This window comes from Phalacrocorax carbo, chromosome 3 (genome assembly GCF_963921805.1).
Source record: "Phalacrocorax carbo chromosome 3, bPhaCar2.1, whole genome shotgun sequence".
NCBI classification, from domain to species: Eukaryota; Metazoa; Chordata; class Aves; order Suliformes; family Phalacrocoracidae; genus Phalacrocorax; species Phalacrocorax carbo.
In genome coordinates, this window is record NC_087515.1 from 45,410,639 (window position 1) to 45,427,920 (window position 17,282).

Genomic DNA, 17,282 nt, shown 5'->3' on the forward strand with positions numbered 1-17,282 from the left:
ACTTGAGTTACTAGGGTGTCGTGGTTTAGCTGGCAGCTCAGCCCCACACAGTCGCTCGCTCACTCCCCCACCGGTGGATGCGGGAGAGAATCAGAAGGGTAACGCTCGTAGGTTGAGTTAAGAACAGTTTAATAATTAAAATTAAAAGAAACAATAACAAAAACGCAATGTAAAGGAGGGCAACGAGAGGCACGAAACCCGGGGGAAAAGGAGGGGGAAGGGAGGGGGATGAACCGCTGAAACAAACCGCAGGCAACGCAGCCGCTCACCCCACGCCGACCCGACGCCACCCTGCGCCTCCCCCGAGCCGCAAACTGCCCCCCGCTTAATATACTGGTCATTGTGTCACATGGTATGGAATGAACATCCCATTGGCCAGTCGGGGTCAGCCGCCCCTGCCGTGGCCCTGCCTCTCCCAGCCTCCCGCCGACGCGGCAAAGCGCGGGAAGCTGGAAAGGTAGCCGACCCCCAGGGAGGAGAATTAACCCCTTCTCAGCCAAAACCAGCACATAGGGGATGCTCATATGCAGGGGTACCCAGAGGCTAGGGGCTGCAAAGATCTGTCTTCCTAAAACTCTAGGAACAGTAATGCCAAAGGAACATGCTTCTAATTTTGCAGTCTTTGCCCAGTTATGACAATGGTGATTCCCTGTACTTACTTATTTTTATAATCTAATTGACGTAACGCATAGTGGACTTATTCAGGAATTGGTTTCTTATTTTACTCACCATTAGACGCTCCTAAACTACACAGGGCTTTTGCTTGACCCCAGGATTCTTCTGGATTTACCTTCTTTTCTGGAAACAATGAACATTTTGTTTAATATACACAACTAATGGGCTTGCCAGAAAACTCAAACTATGGGGAAAACACCACTTTTGATTATTTTTCTATCAAAGGAATCAAAATGAAAAATAGCATTTTCAAGTCCAGGCTTTGAAATGAAGTATTTAAAATTTAATACTACTGCTCTTTGTGTGGAAAAAAGCCTCCAAACCAAATACACCTAACTCTTCTGAATCACATTGTTTCACTATTTCGATCTGAGCATTTACTGCACACGGGACAACACACCATTATTATTCTTATTTATATGACAGCCTGTCATCAGAATATGAATACATCCACGTGGACCTAATTGATTGTATGTATAAGAGCTACACGTTCCCAAATATTCTGCTTATTCAGTCACAATGTAATAATAGAAAAGAGTGATTGCCTTTCTCAGAATTTTACGTAAGCCGTTATAAAATTTCTAAAGCTTTTTAGATATGTAAAGCATTTCGTACATATAGTGAGCAATGGGAGGCAGAAATACCACTGACCTGGGAATATACAGACTGAATAATTTAATCAAAAAACCAGTATGAACTTCATGAACCATGTCTGCAATAGATCCTTTTAGCTGTTCAGTGCCACAATCTACAAGGCTTAAGGGATTTCACCTGCAACATTTATAGGTAGACGTACTTGCATATACACTTTCAGCCTCGAACTCAGTTTAAAAAAAGCTCAAAAAATTCAGATCACATCATTTTAGGTCTCATCACACCAGCTGAAAACAATAGTGGCCTCCAATCTAGCTTCTTTCTTTCTTAAAAGAAGCTTTATGCTGTGGTCGAGGTCTTGGTAAGCGCCTATGGATTCATTCTAGCCTTTTCAAGCTTTGTGGCCAAGGCCAGAAACCATGATATTCCTCAAGATACAATCTTGGGTTTCCTTCCTCCTTTCTGAAAACATAATTTGAGCAGGAACAAAATGCCTTAGAAGTTAATTGCTAAGGAAAAAAAACTCACCCTAGATCATCAGGCACATAGACTGATACCCCTGACTTTTCATTCGTATCTCCCTTGCTCTCCCTTTGTGAAATCAGCACCCTTCACACTCTCAAATTAAGTTAGACCTGATGATCTCCCAGTCTGACACTGAAGAAAGTAAAAGTGCTCCAGGCTTAGGATGGCCTTCACCTGAGAAAAAGACCCTAAAAAGTATATGGAGGGTGCACTGCGCGTGTTGGAAGCCAACACTCAGCCTCCTAATTTTCCATATTGGTTTTCAAGCTTTTCCTAATCTATATTTCTGCAAATATTTACCCCCAGCAGAAACTCCAGCTTGGGGGTGTGTGTGAAAAGATGATATAACATTTCACAGGTGTTAGTAAAATAATTTTACAGATGACTTTGGAAGATAACCAAATGTTTCTTAGATGTTTTGAAGAGTTCCTATCTCAGTATTTTTCCAGCCATGGTAGGGCTTTTATTATTCCTGTACCACCAATCTGGATTTTAAGAAAACCAAGTTAAACATTTTATTATCTTTTAAAGAAAAAAAGTAAATGATAGCCTGAGCTCTCCTATGAAAAAACACTAGTAAGTCAGAGGCACTGTCATCCAAACTGTGGAAAGGGGAAAAGAGAGGTGTTATCACAGGGACCCTACCTACAGAGACGTCCCAAAACAACTCATCCTCTTCAGACAAATAACATCCGATGAGACAAGGGCTAAGTTCAGAGTTAACTACATATTTTATATTGAGTCATAATTAGCTGCAGTATATATAATTCACTTTAAAACAGCTATGAATAGATAAGTGCCAGGGACTGCCATCTGCTCCCTAAGCCATAATTAACTGCCTGACTACAAAATACATATATATTTATCTAATTAGTTTTAATATCACTGCTTTTGCTGGCACTATGTAAAAAAATAAGGTAAAGAAGCAGGTCCTACTACCTCACGGAGAGAGGCTGGAGGCATGAACAGCTCTCAAGGGGATCTGCTTCAGAGGCCAGCATGGCCCCAGAGGGGGTGAAAGAAGGGTGTGAAGGGGCACCCAAAACAGGGAGCTGTTGCCCACCAAAAGGTTTTGCAAGACAACACGCAGGGCACTGCTAAGCCAGTCTCTCTCTGCCTGTCTCACCATGGGGCATGATGCAAAGCTTGTCTTGAATCTCAGATGAAACTCGTGGTACTGTGGGTGATGATTAAATAGTGAGAAAGCAGGACAAGGGGTGTGCAGACAGGCATAGCTGTGCCCCACCATGCATGGACATGAATCAAATGCTGCTTCTTGAAACAATTATTTGAGCCCATAGTCCAGATATTTGGCAACATAGTCCAGAAAGACTTTCTATGGAGATTGGGATACTTTTCTATTTTATTCAGAAAAAAAAAGTACCTCAATATATTTTCCCCGGCTCTCTGCATCATAACCCATTTTACATCCACTATTAATTTCAGGGTGAGTAGCATTAATGCTTTGCCACAGGACAGATTTTGTCATAAATTCCACATTTTGATTGCAACTCAGACAAATATATTTTTTGTCAATACAAGATAAATACATTTAGGGCCAGATTTTAAAAGTATTTCAGATGCCAAAGGGTACATTTGACATAAATTTCCCATGAAGTCAGGAATCCAAATGCATCAAAACCCAGTTGTTCAGCCCAACCCTACTGAATCACTCACTGAGTTTCCAAGGGCTACAGGTTAGCTGAATATTGACTTCAGATTAGGAAGCACTGTCGTTACAGTAATAACGGGACTTCTCATACCAGTCTACCCATGGGAAGTCTCCACCAAAGAAACCAAAGAAACAGAAGAGATGTCCTGCAGCTTCCCCATTCCTCTTTACACACTTTGTGATTTTGCAGGATCCTATCTGTCAAGTTCTCTCCTTCATACCAACAGCACACATTATTTACACCTCCTCTGGATGTTTGGTGTTTTAAAGCCCATGCTTCCTTCCTGGAAGCAGTGAGGTTCATCCATGAGTTAGGAAGTTAATGTGAAGCCCCCTAAGATGCACTGCTGGGGCTCTGGGCTTCTCTGTGCTTATCTTGAACAAGACCTTTGGTAACTGCAATTTATTCCCACAGGGGAATACCCACACATTGTACCAAGTTGCTGTAGCAGCTTGCAGACTTTCCATAGCCCTCCCTAACCACAGCCGGGATCCCTGCCCAGCTCTGCTTCTCCCCAGGGATTACAGCTGCCTCCTTAGTGCCACCACGCCAATGCCATCAGGACCCATCACTGGCTCCTGTGTCATTTATATGAGAGAAGAATCTGTCATCCCAGGCAATGACTTCACCAAATCCACCATCAAAGCCTGGTAAATGAAGTGTGACAGGCTTGCTCTCACTTCATGCCCATGGTAGTGCCAGATCACAGCAGTGACGCTGACATGACTATCCCACAGCAGAGCAGGTACATTAATTTAGTGACACATATGCCTGTCTCTACTTTTCAGCTTTCTCCCTCTCTGCCAGCCCCCAGGGATAACTAGCTGTGGATGCCATTTCTTGCAGCTTGTGGGGATAAAAAAAATTTATACATATCCTCAGAAGTCCCTTTATTTCACCAGATGGGCTGAAATCCCGAGTCTCAGGGAGCCTGCATAGCCATGTCTTTGCATGTTGCTGAAGGTGGAAAAACTCTGACTGCAGTTCCCTTGCTTTTCTGGGGAGCTGAAGGCCCCTTGCAAGTCTGGATGAAATATTATTGCTCCAATATTGTGATTATATGCTGTACAAAGCTGGCTATATTGCAAATGCCACGTAGGAGGAGATGGAGATCACAGCTCGTTTTTGGAGGAGATAAGAGAATGTAATTTTTCAAATGGGACCAATAAAATCAGACAGCCCTCTTTGGAGCCTGTTTCTTGAATGCTGCTCACAGCCTCTCTCAGCATAACAACAAGACAACAACTGCTTAAATAACAGAATACAAATTTCTGTTGCTCCAGTAAATAAACGTGGGACAGGCTTAATTCTCACCTCTCCCCAGAACCCACCAGCAGCAAGCTGAGCAAGACAGTTTTATCCTATAAGATTAAGATGTGTAGCGAGCTAAAAAAATTTAATTACAGAAAAACCATGCCATTGCCCTGGGCCTGTGTCTCTGCTGAGAAACACAGAGCCACATTCCTTCAGCCACAAGTATCCTCCTCCCCATTCTTGTCTTTATTCATGAAATTAGGATCCCATTCTGTAATACTATTAGCTAAAGCAGCTTTACTGCTCTAATAGCTTTGCTCCTTACATCTGCCTGCTGATGGCCTCTCTCCAGAAAAGCACTTAAGTATATCCCTCTGTAGTCAAGGGAACATCCTCTTAGTGGCTTCACAGGAACTTCTCACGCACTGGGCTTCACAAGTGCACTGTTGAATCAGGGCCTCCCACTTATCTGTCCAATTAACAGCATTGGGCTCCTTAATTATAAGCAAAACGAGGCAGATATTGTATACCATTTGTTGGAGCAATTTTGCATGTTCTGTGAAAACCATTGTTACTATTTTCTTAAAAATATATATATATACATACATCAATTATTAAAACCATTCTCCTTTTTCAGAACCATTTTTCTAGCCCCATGACATCAGAAGTTTCAGTTTATCAGGATCATGGATACTGGCATCTCACCCTACTCTTGGTATTAAAGAGGGATGTTCAAGGGACAGGACCACTCTTCACAATCATCTTGAATAATAAAATTGAAGCAAACACCTCAGATGGAACAAGAAGGAACACTTTCCCTCTGTTAACTTATATTTTATCATAGATTTCAATTATGCTGGCCACCAAAGCATGCAGAATTCAGGAGCTCCTTGCTGCTGCCTCTATAAACAAGCAGAGCCGAAGTTGTGTGTTCTCATGATCCCGACAGCCAAGCTTTTGCAGCTGTGCAAAATGCTCGGGCTTCCTCTGCACGCCCTGGAATTGAGTCACTTTGCTTTCTCTCACAGATCGGATGGAGTCCTCTCTTCTGCCTCTGCCTATTCATTTTGCCACGTGACCTGTGAACAACCATCTACCTTAGAAAGCCATGTTACCTTTAGCAAGGCCAGAAATTTCTCAGAGTGCCAACCAACATTAAGCATTCCTATTTGCTGCTTTTGAAGCGGATCCGAGCATACATTTCCCTAGGGAGAACAACCAACCCTCCACCTCTACACACACAGCTTCCTCCCAGACTTGAGATGTTTACTGTGAACCATCTCTAAGCTTCATTTTCACGTTCTCCAGGCTTCTCTAAATGGAAAAGCCCAGAGAGGGCAGAAGCACCGACATTTAGATGACCAGAGTAATGACAAGCTAACAATACATTAATTACGACAAATTATTAGCTTTGCCATACTCAGAAAGAGCCCGCTGTGAAGGCAAAAGCAAATGCCTTTTACCCCCTTGCTTGCCGAAGGCACAGTGCCACTGCACTGAGCAAACGCCATCCAACTCCCCTGTTGCAGGCCAGCCCTGTGGTGATTTTCAACTGGCTTTTTGTTGCCTCCTAAATGCAGAAGCTGGCTTCTTAGAAGTGGGCAATGAGTGCCTAAGTACTCTCAGAGAGCTCACCTAGCAAGGGTCTTTCCTTAATCAAAAATTGGATGACAGTGTGATGCCTTTACCTGTCAGCATCCCTGACACCAACCACTTCCCTCATTGATCAAGCACTTCTCCGTCAGGACTCAACCAGGGCCAAGCAGCTCTGATCTATGTACAATGGGCACTGCAATAAGACTTAGTAAAAAGCACTCAACTCTAAGTTTCTCAGGACTTGTGGAATAAGTTTGGTGTAATAGTTTATTCTCCAAACCTATTAATGAGCCACAGTTAAAAGACCAGACATTCTCTGGAGGAGGAACGCCAAACTAAGGCGGGTTCAGTCACTTGAAGTTGTGCAGACATGAGGCCACATGCTATGGACAGCAGACTCTTGCTGGAAACTTGTGGATATTCCTAAAACTCTGGGATAAAGGCTAAAACTAGGAACGACAGGCTAAAATTTGTTGCTCTTCCTCCACAGTCACAAACAGCTCTTGCTTGCACAAGCGAAAGACTGGGTAGGTACCACAGCCCTGGTGCTACTAAAGCTCAGCACCACATGAGTTTCTTTTAGACCTTTGTAAAGCAGCTAAAGTCTTGGTAGGAGAAAGGGGAAGCTGTATTTGATGGCTGGGGCAGAGGGGCTGGTAGGAAGCCACACGCCCTACTGCTGAGCAATTCCATCAGTACTGCTGCTGCAATAAAATTGGTAGCACAGCAGCAAGAATTAGCTCAAATTTGTGTCTGTAGCAAGTGAAAAGCTTTGCCTGAAGAAGATTGGGTCCAGTGTAAAGGGAGAACCTATTTCACAGAATTGCAGGTCTTAGTTTGTCTTTCCTCCTCAGCTGGTCTCCCTCTGTGCTGCCCTGAGCATATGCCTCCATGCTCCACTATTATTAATTCTGTAAAGCTGTTAGGAATCCATTCACATGGGAAATGGTGAAAGCACATCATCCTCCTCACCTAAATTTAGGAACTTGAGAAAAAAACAAAACAAAACCCAAATACATGTGTCCAAATAGAAGTGTTAGGAAAAATAAACCCAGACAAACCTACAGGGCAGAGTCCCCACTGTAATCAAATTCACATGTATCAAACCAAGAGCTAGTTTACTGAAAGGTTTAGTTTTTGTATTTTCGTTATCCCATAAAAGAAGAGAAAAAAACAGGCCATGAAGCCTCAACACTAGGTGAGTCACAGCCTGGAAGAACTCACCTTCATTCACAAGGCCAGTTACCTTCTTTCTCCAAAGGGAGAGGACATCTTGACACCTTTTGAAGGACAGAGCATGCTGCAGATCCAACCTTCCTCTTTATAGTAGAGAGCAGGTCAAGGCAAATATATAACCCTTTGGTCCCCTGGTGTTTTTCTGCATAACAACAGCAATTAAGGGTTTTCACAGAGACAGGCTTCTTTCATGGATTTCATCTGCAGACAGCTGAAGGACTTTACTAATTCAGTCAAAAAGCACCATTCATCTGTGCTAGTCTGTGCATTGAGTTTCTATCACACTCCTTTCCGAAATGAAGTTACTGTATCTATCCAACCAAAAAATACAGTATCAGCTCTCAAAAACCTCTAATTGATATTTATGCTTGGACCACTGCAACTTGCTTATCCTAAATTCTGGTTTAATGAAAACTGCTAATAACTCCCCAGATGCAACTGACAAAGTGACACCCCCCTACACAACAGTAGCACAGAATTTTTTTAGGCTAGGAACATCAAAGTGGGGCTTTTAATATGAGTATTTGAACAGCATTAAAGGCCAAGGTCTTTCTCCAACATCCTTACCAAGTCAGGAGCTAAGGGATTCATACCCTTCTTGCTCAAAGAGAGTGTCTGCGTGTCATACAGGCAGGTTGTATATTTTAAAAGCCAGGGTTCCTTCTGTTCTTTGATAATGAAATTTGTTTCTTTAGACAAGTTATTATTAAAACAAATTCTCCATAGAATTTGAACAGGACTGGAGACAATTTCAGGAAAAGCACAGCATTCATGTTGGGTGTAGAAAGGGCACAGCGTATAAGGCAGACATCTGCAGTACTTCATCTCCTCACCAAATCTATAAACCCAGGGGCCATATTTTAGAAAGGAATTGTCTGAGAAAGGGTTACACCTCAGGAAACTCAGCAGTGTTACTCAAAGATCCAGCTGGTTTTTTTTTTCCGAGAGTGGATTTTGTGCAGAAATCCTGTTGTTTTGCACAAGAAAGGGCACACTGGCAAAAACGTACAAAAATCTCCTAACAACGCCCAAGCATTTAGTTTTTGAAATAGTTAAGTGGAGAGATTCCTAGCTCCTGCTGGTCAGTTGTCCCCACTGTCCCAAAATGCAGCTGACCTGAGCTCACAGCTACATAGGAACACTGCCAAACCTTGCTGTACAGGCAGCCATGGGGACCAACGCACCACAAGTGCTGGGCCTTTATTGTCCTTCCCAACACAGGTAACCTGATGGTCTCTAGATCTAGTGGGAAGTTTCCCAGTCACATGGGTTTCTCCTCTGAAAAAGTGCACTCAACAAATAACCTCTGGGAAATAATTGTGGAATTTATTTTATCGGAGTCACTTTAATCTTAATATCAAAACAAGCTGATGGAGTACAAAAAGCTACAACAAATTGAAAAGAAACACATTGTTTTCATCTTTGTTTGCTTTACCTCAGGGAAAAATAGAAGGTCAACATCTATCAATTTCTTCAAGGAGAGAAAATCTTTTCTCAGCCCTCTCTTAATGCCATCATGTTCCCAAAGCTAGAGGTTAAATGAAGTTCAGTGACCTGTGTAATCAGAAGGTATAACTTACAAAAGATGCAACTATTCCACACTGCACCCATAAATGCGGAACCTGATTTCTCTCTGCCACCAGACAAGTACCATTTCACATCTCTTCTCACCTGTAGAAATAGCTAGAGCCCCACAGAGGCAGCAGCCAATCTTCTCTGAAACCTCGTGCGAAGGTAGAGGCATCGACCCTTTGGCCCTGGAAAGGTACCACTCCAAATTGCCCCTCATCAGCATGCACCATCTTTGTCACCGTAGTCCAAGTTTCCTGGCTTGGCCCTAATAACTTGGACAAAGCAACTACACAAGCCATTTTCTCACAGGTCAAAAATACTTCCCATGATATATGTAGAAAGGTGCAGGGTCAAAGGCACAAAAGAGGCGAGACTCAAATGTGACGCAGCCTCCAGTCCAGAAAGCCCTCGTTTGGCCAAGAGCTCGAAGAGCTCACACCAGTATGCACATCCCACTTCTCCATCATCTCTGAGCACAGCGTCAGGTGTGGAAAAAGGAAAAAAGGTGGGGAAAAGTGGTTATTTTGGGAAGCACAGCTTGCATTTCACCTAGGGTCCTCCAGCACTGTGCACTGTTCACAGGGAGTAGCTTTGCCAGGAGACAGCTGAGGCAGCTCCTAAACACTGCTTTTCATTTCAAAAGCACCCCTCATCAGCCACGACAGCTGTACAGTTAATTTTTCCATGGGTATCATTCCCACATACATGTATACAATACTGCCTTCCAGTCGGAGGCAACAAACCACATGCAATTTCCTCCTGTCCCATGGAGAGCAGAGGCTGGCAAGGGTGAAGAGAACCCCCAGCATATCTCGCGCAGGCAAGGGACACTAAAAGCCCAGCCCGTGAACGGCTCCCCATAGCTGGACCGTTTGAAACCCCAGTTGCGGAGGATGATATCTTAAACTGCTTCTAAAAGAAAAGACCCCACTCAGCACAGCACTCAGCACAGAAATCCAGCACACCAGATCTCTGGGCTTCATCCACTTGTGAAAGGTGGGCCCAACCAGCCTGTGCATTTCTGTCCTTGCAATATTCAGCCAATCAACTCAGCTGGGACTGAGTCTTTATCCATGAAAGGCATTTTGGGGTCCTTTCTGGCCTTTGAGACAGGACTAGCTCACAGTGCCTCTGTGGTCACAGAGTGCTATCAGATGCAAGCACATCTTTCTGTTCTCCTCTGGCTCGCGGTGAGGCAGATTGAGGAATTGACCCTTGGACAGAGGTTTTTCAATCTGTGTTTGACAGAACTGGAGGCAAAAACAGCCTTTCACTTGTAAAATTAGATCTGCCTGCAATGCTTTCAAGCATTACAGTTCTTGAAAAAGGACAGAGGTGTGGTAACATACCTCGTCTACAAAGACATTAATGTAGTATGTTGTTTTTCACAAAGAAATGGCAAACACAAGGCAGATCCGTTAATTGTTATTCTTTTAAACCATCCTCCAGACCAAAATGAAGCCCTACCCTTCCTTTAGAGGACAAATGTACCACCTCCACGAGCACTTGCTCCAAGTTGCAGTTGTCTGGCAATGCACCTTGCCTGGGAATCAGCCTGCTGAGGTGGGCTCCTGTCATGGTTTCTGTCAGCAGCACAGGAACATCACCCACAAATAATCCCCTTTAAACAAGGTCACCAAAGCAAGGTTTTCAAAGGAAACACAATGCTAGAATTATGACTGGCCTGTATGGGCTTAAACCCCTCAAAACGAGTAGGTTTTAATTACATTCCCCTTTGGTGATTCCATCCTAGCAAGGACATGCCACCACCTCCATCCTCTGCCCCAGCTTTTCCCCCTCAGACACAGCAGGATTAGGCAATGCCATATGGCTCCTGCTGCTCCCCATGTCTAGTTACCGCAGTGCTGCCCCTCTGGGCCATCCCATGTTTCCATCTTCTGAGTTCACCCTTCAGCCTGCTTCCCCCTCCTCACCAGGGCAGGGGGAAAACAAATACCTCTTACAAACAGTTTAATACACAGACACACTACACTTCCTCGCCCTTATCTTGCTCCCCAAGACAGCGAGCACATCTCCATAGACCTCAGCCCGAGGCAGATTTTGGGCAAGGAAAATGCCAGGTCAGACATAGAATCATAGAATCGTTAAGGTTGGAAAAGACCCTTAAGATAATTGAGTCCAACCGCTAACCTATTACTGCCAAGTCCACCACTAAACCATATCTTCAAGCACCACATCTACCCTTTTAAATACCTCTAGGGATGGAGACATGGAGAGCTATAAACAGCAGTGAAGTCCAGGGTAGGGGCAGGTAACTCCCAACTAAGCCAGGCAATATGAAGTTTAGTTACTTCTTATATGAAATGATGTGGGAAGGAAATCGGCTTGTTTTACCAAAATTTGTTATTTTGCAATTGGTTTGAGAGCTCCAAAGTGAATTTTGAAATGCTGTTATGAGACAGGTTAAAAAAAAAAAAAAAAGAGAGTAGATTTAGCCATAGGGGCAATATAAAATTTTCCCTGGGCCAGCTTGCTCACTTATCAGAGTCAATGTAGATCAAAAGAATAATTTATAAGCTTTAATGAGGATATTGATTTGCAAGGGCCCTTTTATTCATGTAAGTGGGGAGGGAGGTGACAGGGGAAGGAGCCCTGTGGCCAGAGTCTTATGTGAGGGCATAAAGCTTCACAGGGCACAGAAAGCCCATGCCAGCACGGGGAAGGTGCACGACACAGCCAGCCCAGGCAGTAGTTTTGTCTCTCCCACCAAGGAGAGACATCAGTGTTTCCGAACAACTCACCATCTAATTTGTACTTATGTAAAAGAGCTGTCCCGTAACACAATTAACATGCAACACTTCAGCGAGACTCTCCGCTGCTTGCTGTTGAACTATCTTCAATGCCATTAATGAGAGCTAATTAAATCAATCCAGTCACCACCATACTCAAACATGACTAGTTACTGAAACTGTATCAGATCAGAAGCGTTTTCTCAGGCACTGTAGATATGAAGATGCACGTTTATCATGCTGCCCTTCCAGCATACATCTGTTCTCACTGCTGCATTTGTCACCATCCCTACCCCCAATACATCTAGGTGTCAATTAATTCTTCCCTGTGCAGCTCAAGTGCATCATCTTGAATAATCTCTTTCTTAAGATCTACCTACAACATCTCCTCATAGGGAAGCAGCAACACTCAGCCACATTCCCTACATAATGTGACTGTGACCATAATCTCTTCATTTCTGTATTGCAAGTTATCAAAACTTCAAACCACCTCCACATGGATAATTTTCAGGGGAAGTGATGGAGGTTTTGACTCCCTTCTCCTCACTCCCAGGCCTTGGAGATTTGCAGCACAATTCAATGAAATAAACTTTTCTGAGAAGTGTTACCAGGAAAACCCTTCAAGTAGGTAATTGCTGTGGAACTTCAAAATGCTTTTTATAATTAATGAGTATTCAAACATTTGCAGTACTAGGCAATGGCATTTCTGCTATACCACGAGCCCCTGTACCTACTGCTCCATTACCATGAGCATGCAGGGGGATGATAGTCTTTTTCTAAACAGGAGCATCGTCTTACATTACATTGTAACATTTGGTCTCTGTCTGGCTAACTCTCCCTTTTATTTACAAATCAGCTACATTAATGTGCTTTAATTTCAACATTGGTTGTTTATTTCACAGATAAATCACTTGGCAAAAGGGAAACCCACCCTAACAGAAAGCAGAACCAGCTCTGACACCACATAAATATATATTTGTAATTACTCCATAGTAGACTGAAAAGTAGTGGGTTTTTTACTTCACAAACATAGCTGGTGGCATTTTCCATGCTTTAATTATAAAAATACCAACTTGCAGGTCAGACAGGGAAGAGCTAACTAATGCAGCATTCATTTCTCAAGCACCCCTTGGCCATAGAATTGCAACCCCTGCCCTGTGTCCTTGGAGAAGAGAGATGGGGCAGAGCCCCTGCGTGTGTCCCGGATGGAAGGACACAGGGGAAATGTGCAGGAGCCTATGCATGGAAATGGAGTCCCTGTGAAGAGCCACACCAAGAACCCAGGGGAAGCTGGAAAAATATCCTAACCCTGAACACCAAACGAAAGCAATTAGGAAAATAACACCTTGTTAGAGGTAGTGGCAGCGAGTGACAAGCCAGATTTTAATGCACTTTATTCCAAGTGCATTTAAGCAAGAGGCATAATTGCCTAGATGAAATCACAGGTGGTTTTGCCCTGGCCCTGCAGCTGTGTGAGGAATTATGGGCACATAACCTTTGTGCCTTTATTTCTCTGAACTTGGCACCCTGGGGAAAAAAGCAGAGTAATGTTTCAAAACAGCTGCCTTACGCTGGCGTGAGACAGACTCGGACTGTACAAGCATGAACAGGTGATTGGTTCTTATCCCTCTGTGTAAAAGGCTTTCAGAGCCTCATCTGAATGCTGCCAAAGACACACTAGGAATAATAATTTAGACCATAATCATTAATTATTATAGTGGTATGTAAGCTCCCAGCAGAGATTAATGCTGGGGGGATCCCTTTTCACCCATCATCCAGCTGTAGAAGGACCCAAGAGGTGAAATCAAGGATATCTGATGGCAGGATGACAGGATACCATCAGGCACTTCCATATACAAAAGCAAGCAGGGTGTTCATTCTCTGTGACCTCACTGGGTACAAAGAATAAAAGTTTCTTTTCTTCCTTCCCCAAAACCCAATTTCTTCTACCACCCAGCAAAGAAAATTGAAGGTGCTGCAGAAGAGACAAGCAGAGCACGTACGTGCTTTAACATTGCTACCCACAGAGTAGCAGCTAAGTTTGCAGTAGGAAAATATTCAGGAGAGCTGATCATGAAATAGAAAACTCTCAAAGTAAAGGTGGAAAAACCAACATATTTGCAATAGCTGGTTATTCTGGGTTTTGCATTTCTTGACACCCTCCTCCCAGTGTCTGGAAAAAAAAAAATTACTTTTTTTGCCAGACACCCATTTTCTGTTGTGAAAGTCATACTGGGAAAAAAGTCTCTGTGATCATTACCACAAGGGGTGAGATATGGTGTCCAAAACCCAAGTCACACATAGCACTGCATCCCACAGAGAAACTTCAGTCCTGACCCCCATCTTGTTAGTGAGCTCGTCAAGCCCTGCTACAAGTTCCCCCTGAGTCTTTTGTGTCCTGCTGCAGCAATTTTAAGACCATGGCAGACTTGTTTATGGAATAAATACGTTTGACTGCATGGGTCTCTCCAACTTCAGAGAGGATAAATGAAATTCTTTCCTTAGAGGAAAGAGTCTGATTCAATTCTTGGTTTAATCCACCTAAAATCATTTAGTCGAGTAAATTCACGTGACTAAAAGCATTCTGTCAGTTAAAGGCATTTCATCAGCTGCATACCCATAATTCTGGTGATAAAGTGATTTTTGTCAACAAAATATTGCCTGGCTCACGTACAGAAGTTTGTTTAGCAGCAAGGAAGTACACAGTAAAGGCAGGAATCAGATCCTAAAGATTATGTAGTTATAAAAATACAAGGAGAGAAATTATCTGTTTGGTGCCAGACTGTGGGAAGTAGTTTACATGAAAGAAGAGGGCGTTTACAAGGCAACATCAGCTTCCTGCAGGCCTTTAACGTTACCGTAAATCAAATCATCAGCGCAGAGCCATGGTCACTGGTCACATTGCACAGGTGTTTCATTTCCTACTGGTTTTGATCTTACAGTTGCTAGATCTGTTTAATGTGTTAATTGCAAACCCCTCTGCTCTTTATCCAACATTTCTTCTGTTTATTGGTGTGTCTGGCATCAGAAACATGCAAATTAGGTGACTGAATATTTTTGCCTTTTGCATATCATTGTGCCTTCATCTAGTCTGCTTTGAACAAGCCTCAGCAGCTGAACTTCAGCCCCAAGTCTGCAAAGCCACAGATGCTGCTAACACACACGCAAAACCCCACTCAGCCCAGTGCACGGGGTCTGACAGTGGTGGGAGGACTACTGCAGCCCCCCTGGTGGGCTGGATCCCCAAGGTGCTGTGTGCTGCCTCTGACCAGGGAAGGACGAGCCACGCCGCTGCACCCTACAAAGGGCGGTAGCTCAGTAGTCCTAGCTCCTGACTTTCTCAAGGCAGCACTGTTCAGGCTCCCACCCTGAAGTGCAATTGCTGAAGGGATTGATTTACTCTTCTGAACAACTTTAACGAGGTGCTTTGTTAAGTCAGAGCCTAAACCACACCCTAAGACTAGAAAAGCCATTGATACCACCTCAGGTTACTCAGTGACACTGCCATCCGGGCGGGGAAGGTCAGGATCTGTGCCAATATCAGTATTTGCAATCATCTAACAGAAAACCTGCCTATAATTATATTTCACTGGCTTGGTTCATGGCAGTTCTCACTAACACATTGATAAATGGCTGGGATTTAGGCATAGGAGACAACAGGAGACAATTTTGGAGCCAGCAAGAAGCACAGGCTGAAGGTCTGTGGCCATGGGCAAGTCAGAAGGAGTGGGAAGGTAGGTGCTCTCTGAAGTAATTCACGAGTATAGGGAAAAGAAGGAAAAGCAGAGAGAGGATACAGCTGCTTAGTACTAAGGAAGCAGAGCTGCAAGGGGCAACACATGTAGGAGCAAGGAAAAGAGTTTCCTACAGCAAAAATGGAGTGCATGCAAATACAAACACACAAAAAGGAGGAGTGAATTCAACAGCAGAGAACAGAGCTATTAAACTCTATCTGTCCTCAGGAGACACTGGCAGACAGAGAAAGGAGGAAATCTCAGAGCAGCTTTATTTATTTGGTGGAAGTGCTTCTGACTTTCCAGCTGTGCAAGAGCTACAGCAGGAACCCCCAGCCGGGGAGAGGCCATGCAGTGCACACCTGTATTCGCACACCCAAGTTAAAGCAAAGCAGCTTATCCTAAGCCTTCAGGGTGGTATGGAAACAGTATTATTTCCTGCTTCCAGAGGTCAACAGAGCAGCTACGGCAAGGCTTCCAGTGTGCTGAGAAACAAGAAAAACACCCTTCAGTAGATCTCAAAACCTTATTTGTGACATGAAGGGATGTCAAGGTTTCTACTGAATTTAGAAGCAGAGTTTTGCCTGCCTCCTGCTGCCAAACAGCTTGCCATGCCCCCTCAGCATTTGCCATTTTCTTCTATGCCTTACAGCACCATACGGCAGTTCTCAGAGTCACCGATGCATCTCCTCCAGCAAACCCTCTCTTGAATTCCCGTGTTATATTTTTTATATATATATAAATTATATAGTAATTTTTGAAGCCTTTGAGCTGTACTTACAGTTAGGAGTTTGCAAGGGGAGCTGAAGTGCTCTGGTAGGAGAAGCTTAACCAAAAAGCCATGCTTTTCACACTGGTGCAATTGCAGATATACATCTGGCAGCAGGGTTTACATATCCAGGTAATTATTGTCTGGGAAAGAAATTAAATTAGTCTTACCCTTCTCCCTCCGTGGTAGCACTTGAGCTGAAGTGGTAATAAAGAAAAATCTCAAACTAGCCACTAGTCACCAGAATAATTTGTCTGCTATGGATCCATGGTGTGATTTAACGGGGTGAAAAAGCAGGTACAGGAGGGATGTTTTGTCCCTCCCTAGGTTAGGGAAGCCCTTGCTGAAGTCTCACCTCATCCCGTGGGTTCTGCTGGCCCTACCCTTCTTCTACCACATCACCCTCGTGGGTCCCCAGCTTGGGCCCCGCACACACATTTCACCTCCTGGTGTGCCCTGGGAAAGGCAGCTGCTCCCTGAGAGCCAGCATTGCTCAAGAGAGGAACGTGCCCAGGGCTTGCGAGAAGGGGCAATTGTTCGATTCTGTGCTCAGCTGCTGAACCTGAGAGTCTGCAGGTTTATTCTCAGCCTGCCACAGAATGGGAAGAGGTTTAACATCCATCAGGCAATTTTTCTGCAGACTCTCACGCCCAAACATTTGCCTTGGAAAAAGGGTTTGCTCTTACTCTGCTTGCTGACATTTGCATTCTCTACACCAATAATGGAAAGCTGAAGCTCCACCACAAAACACCTTGAAATTTATGGCTATTTTCATCAACAGGAACTGCAAAATTAAAACCCAAGACCCTCCCCACCATCAGTTTTGCCATCCACAAGCCCAGCTCTGCCTAAATCATGCAAAAGCCATAAAAAGGAGCCAACACCAACCCATAGATCCCAGCTG

At 43.9% G+C, this 17,282-nt stretch overlaps 1 protein-coding gene across 2 annotated transcripts in view; it reads right to left on the reverse strand.

Annotated features, from left to right (window-relative positions):
• Positions 1–17,282, reverse strand: part of SPTLC3 (serine palmitoyltransferase long chain base subunit 3) — a 303,012-nt gene that overhangs the window by 190,051 nt on the left and 95,679 nt on the right. The window contains exon 2 of one of the 2 annotated variants that reach the window (XM_064446764.1): positions 730–798. The exons of the other annotated variant lie outside the window; for it this stretch is intronic. The gene's annotated coding sequence lies outside the window, so the exon portion shown is untranslated. The remainder of the gene's footprint in view (positions 1–729; positions 799–17,282) is intronic. 2 annotated transcript variants of the gene reach the window in all.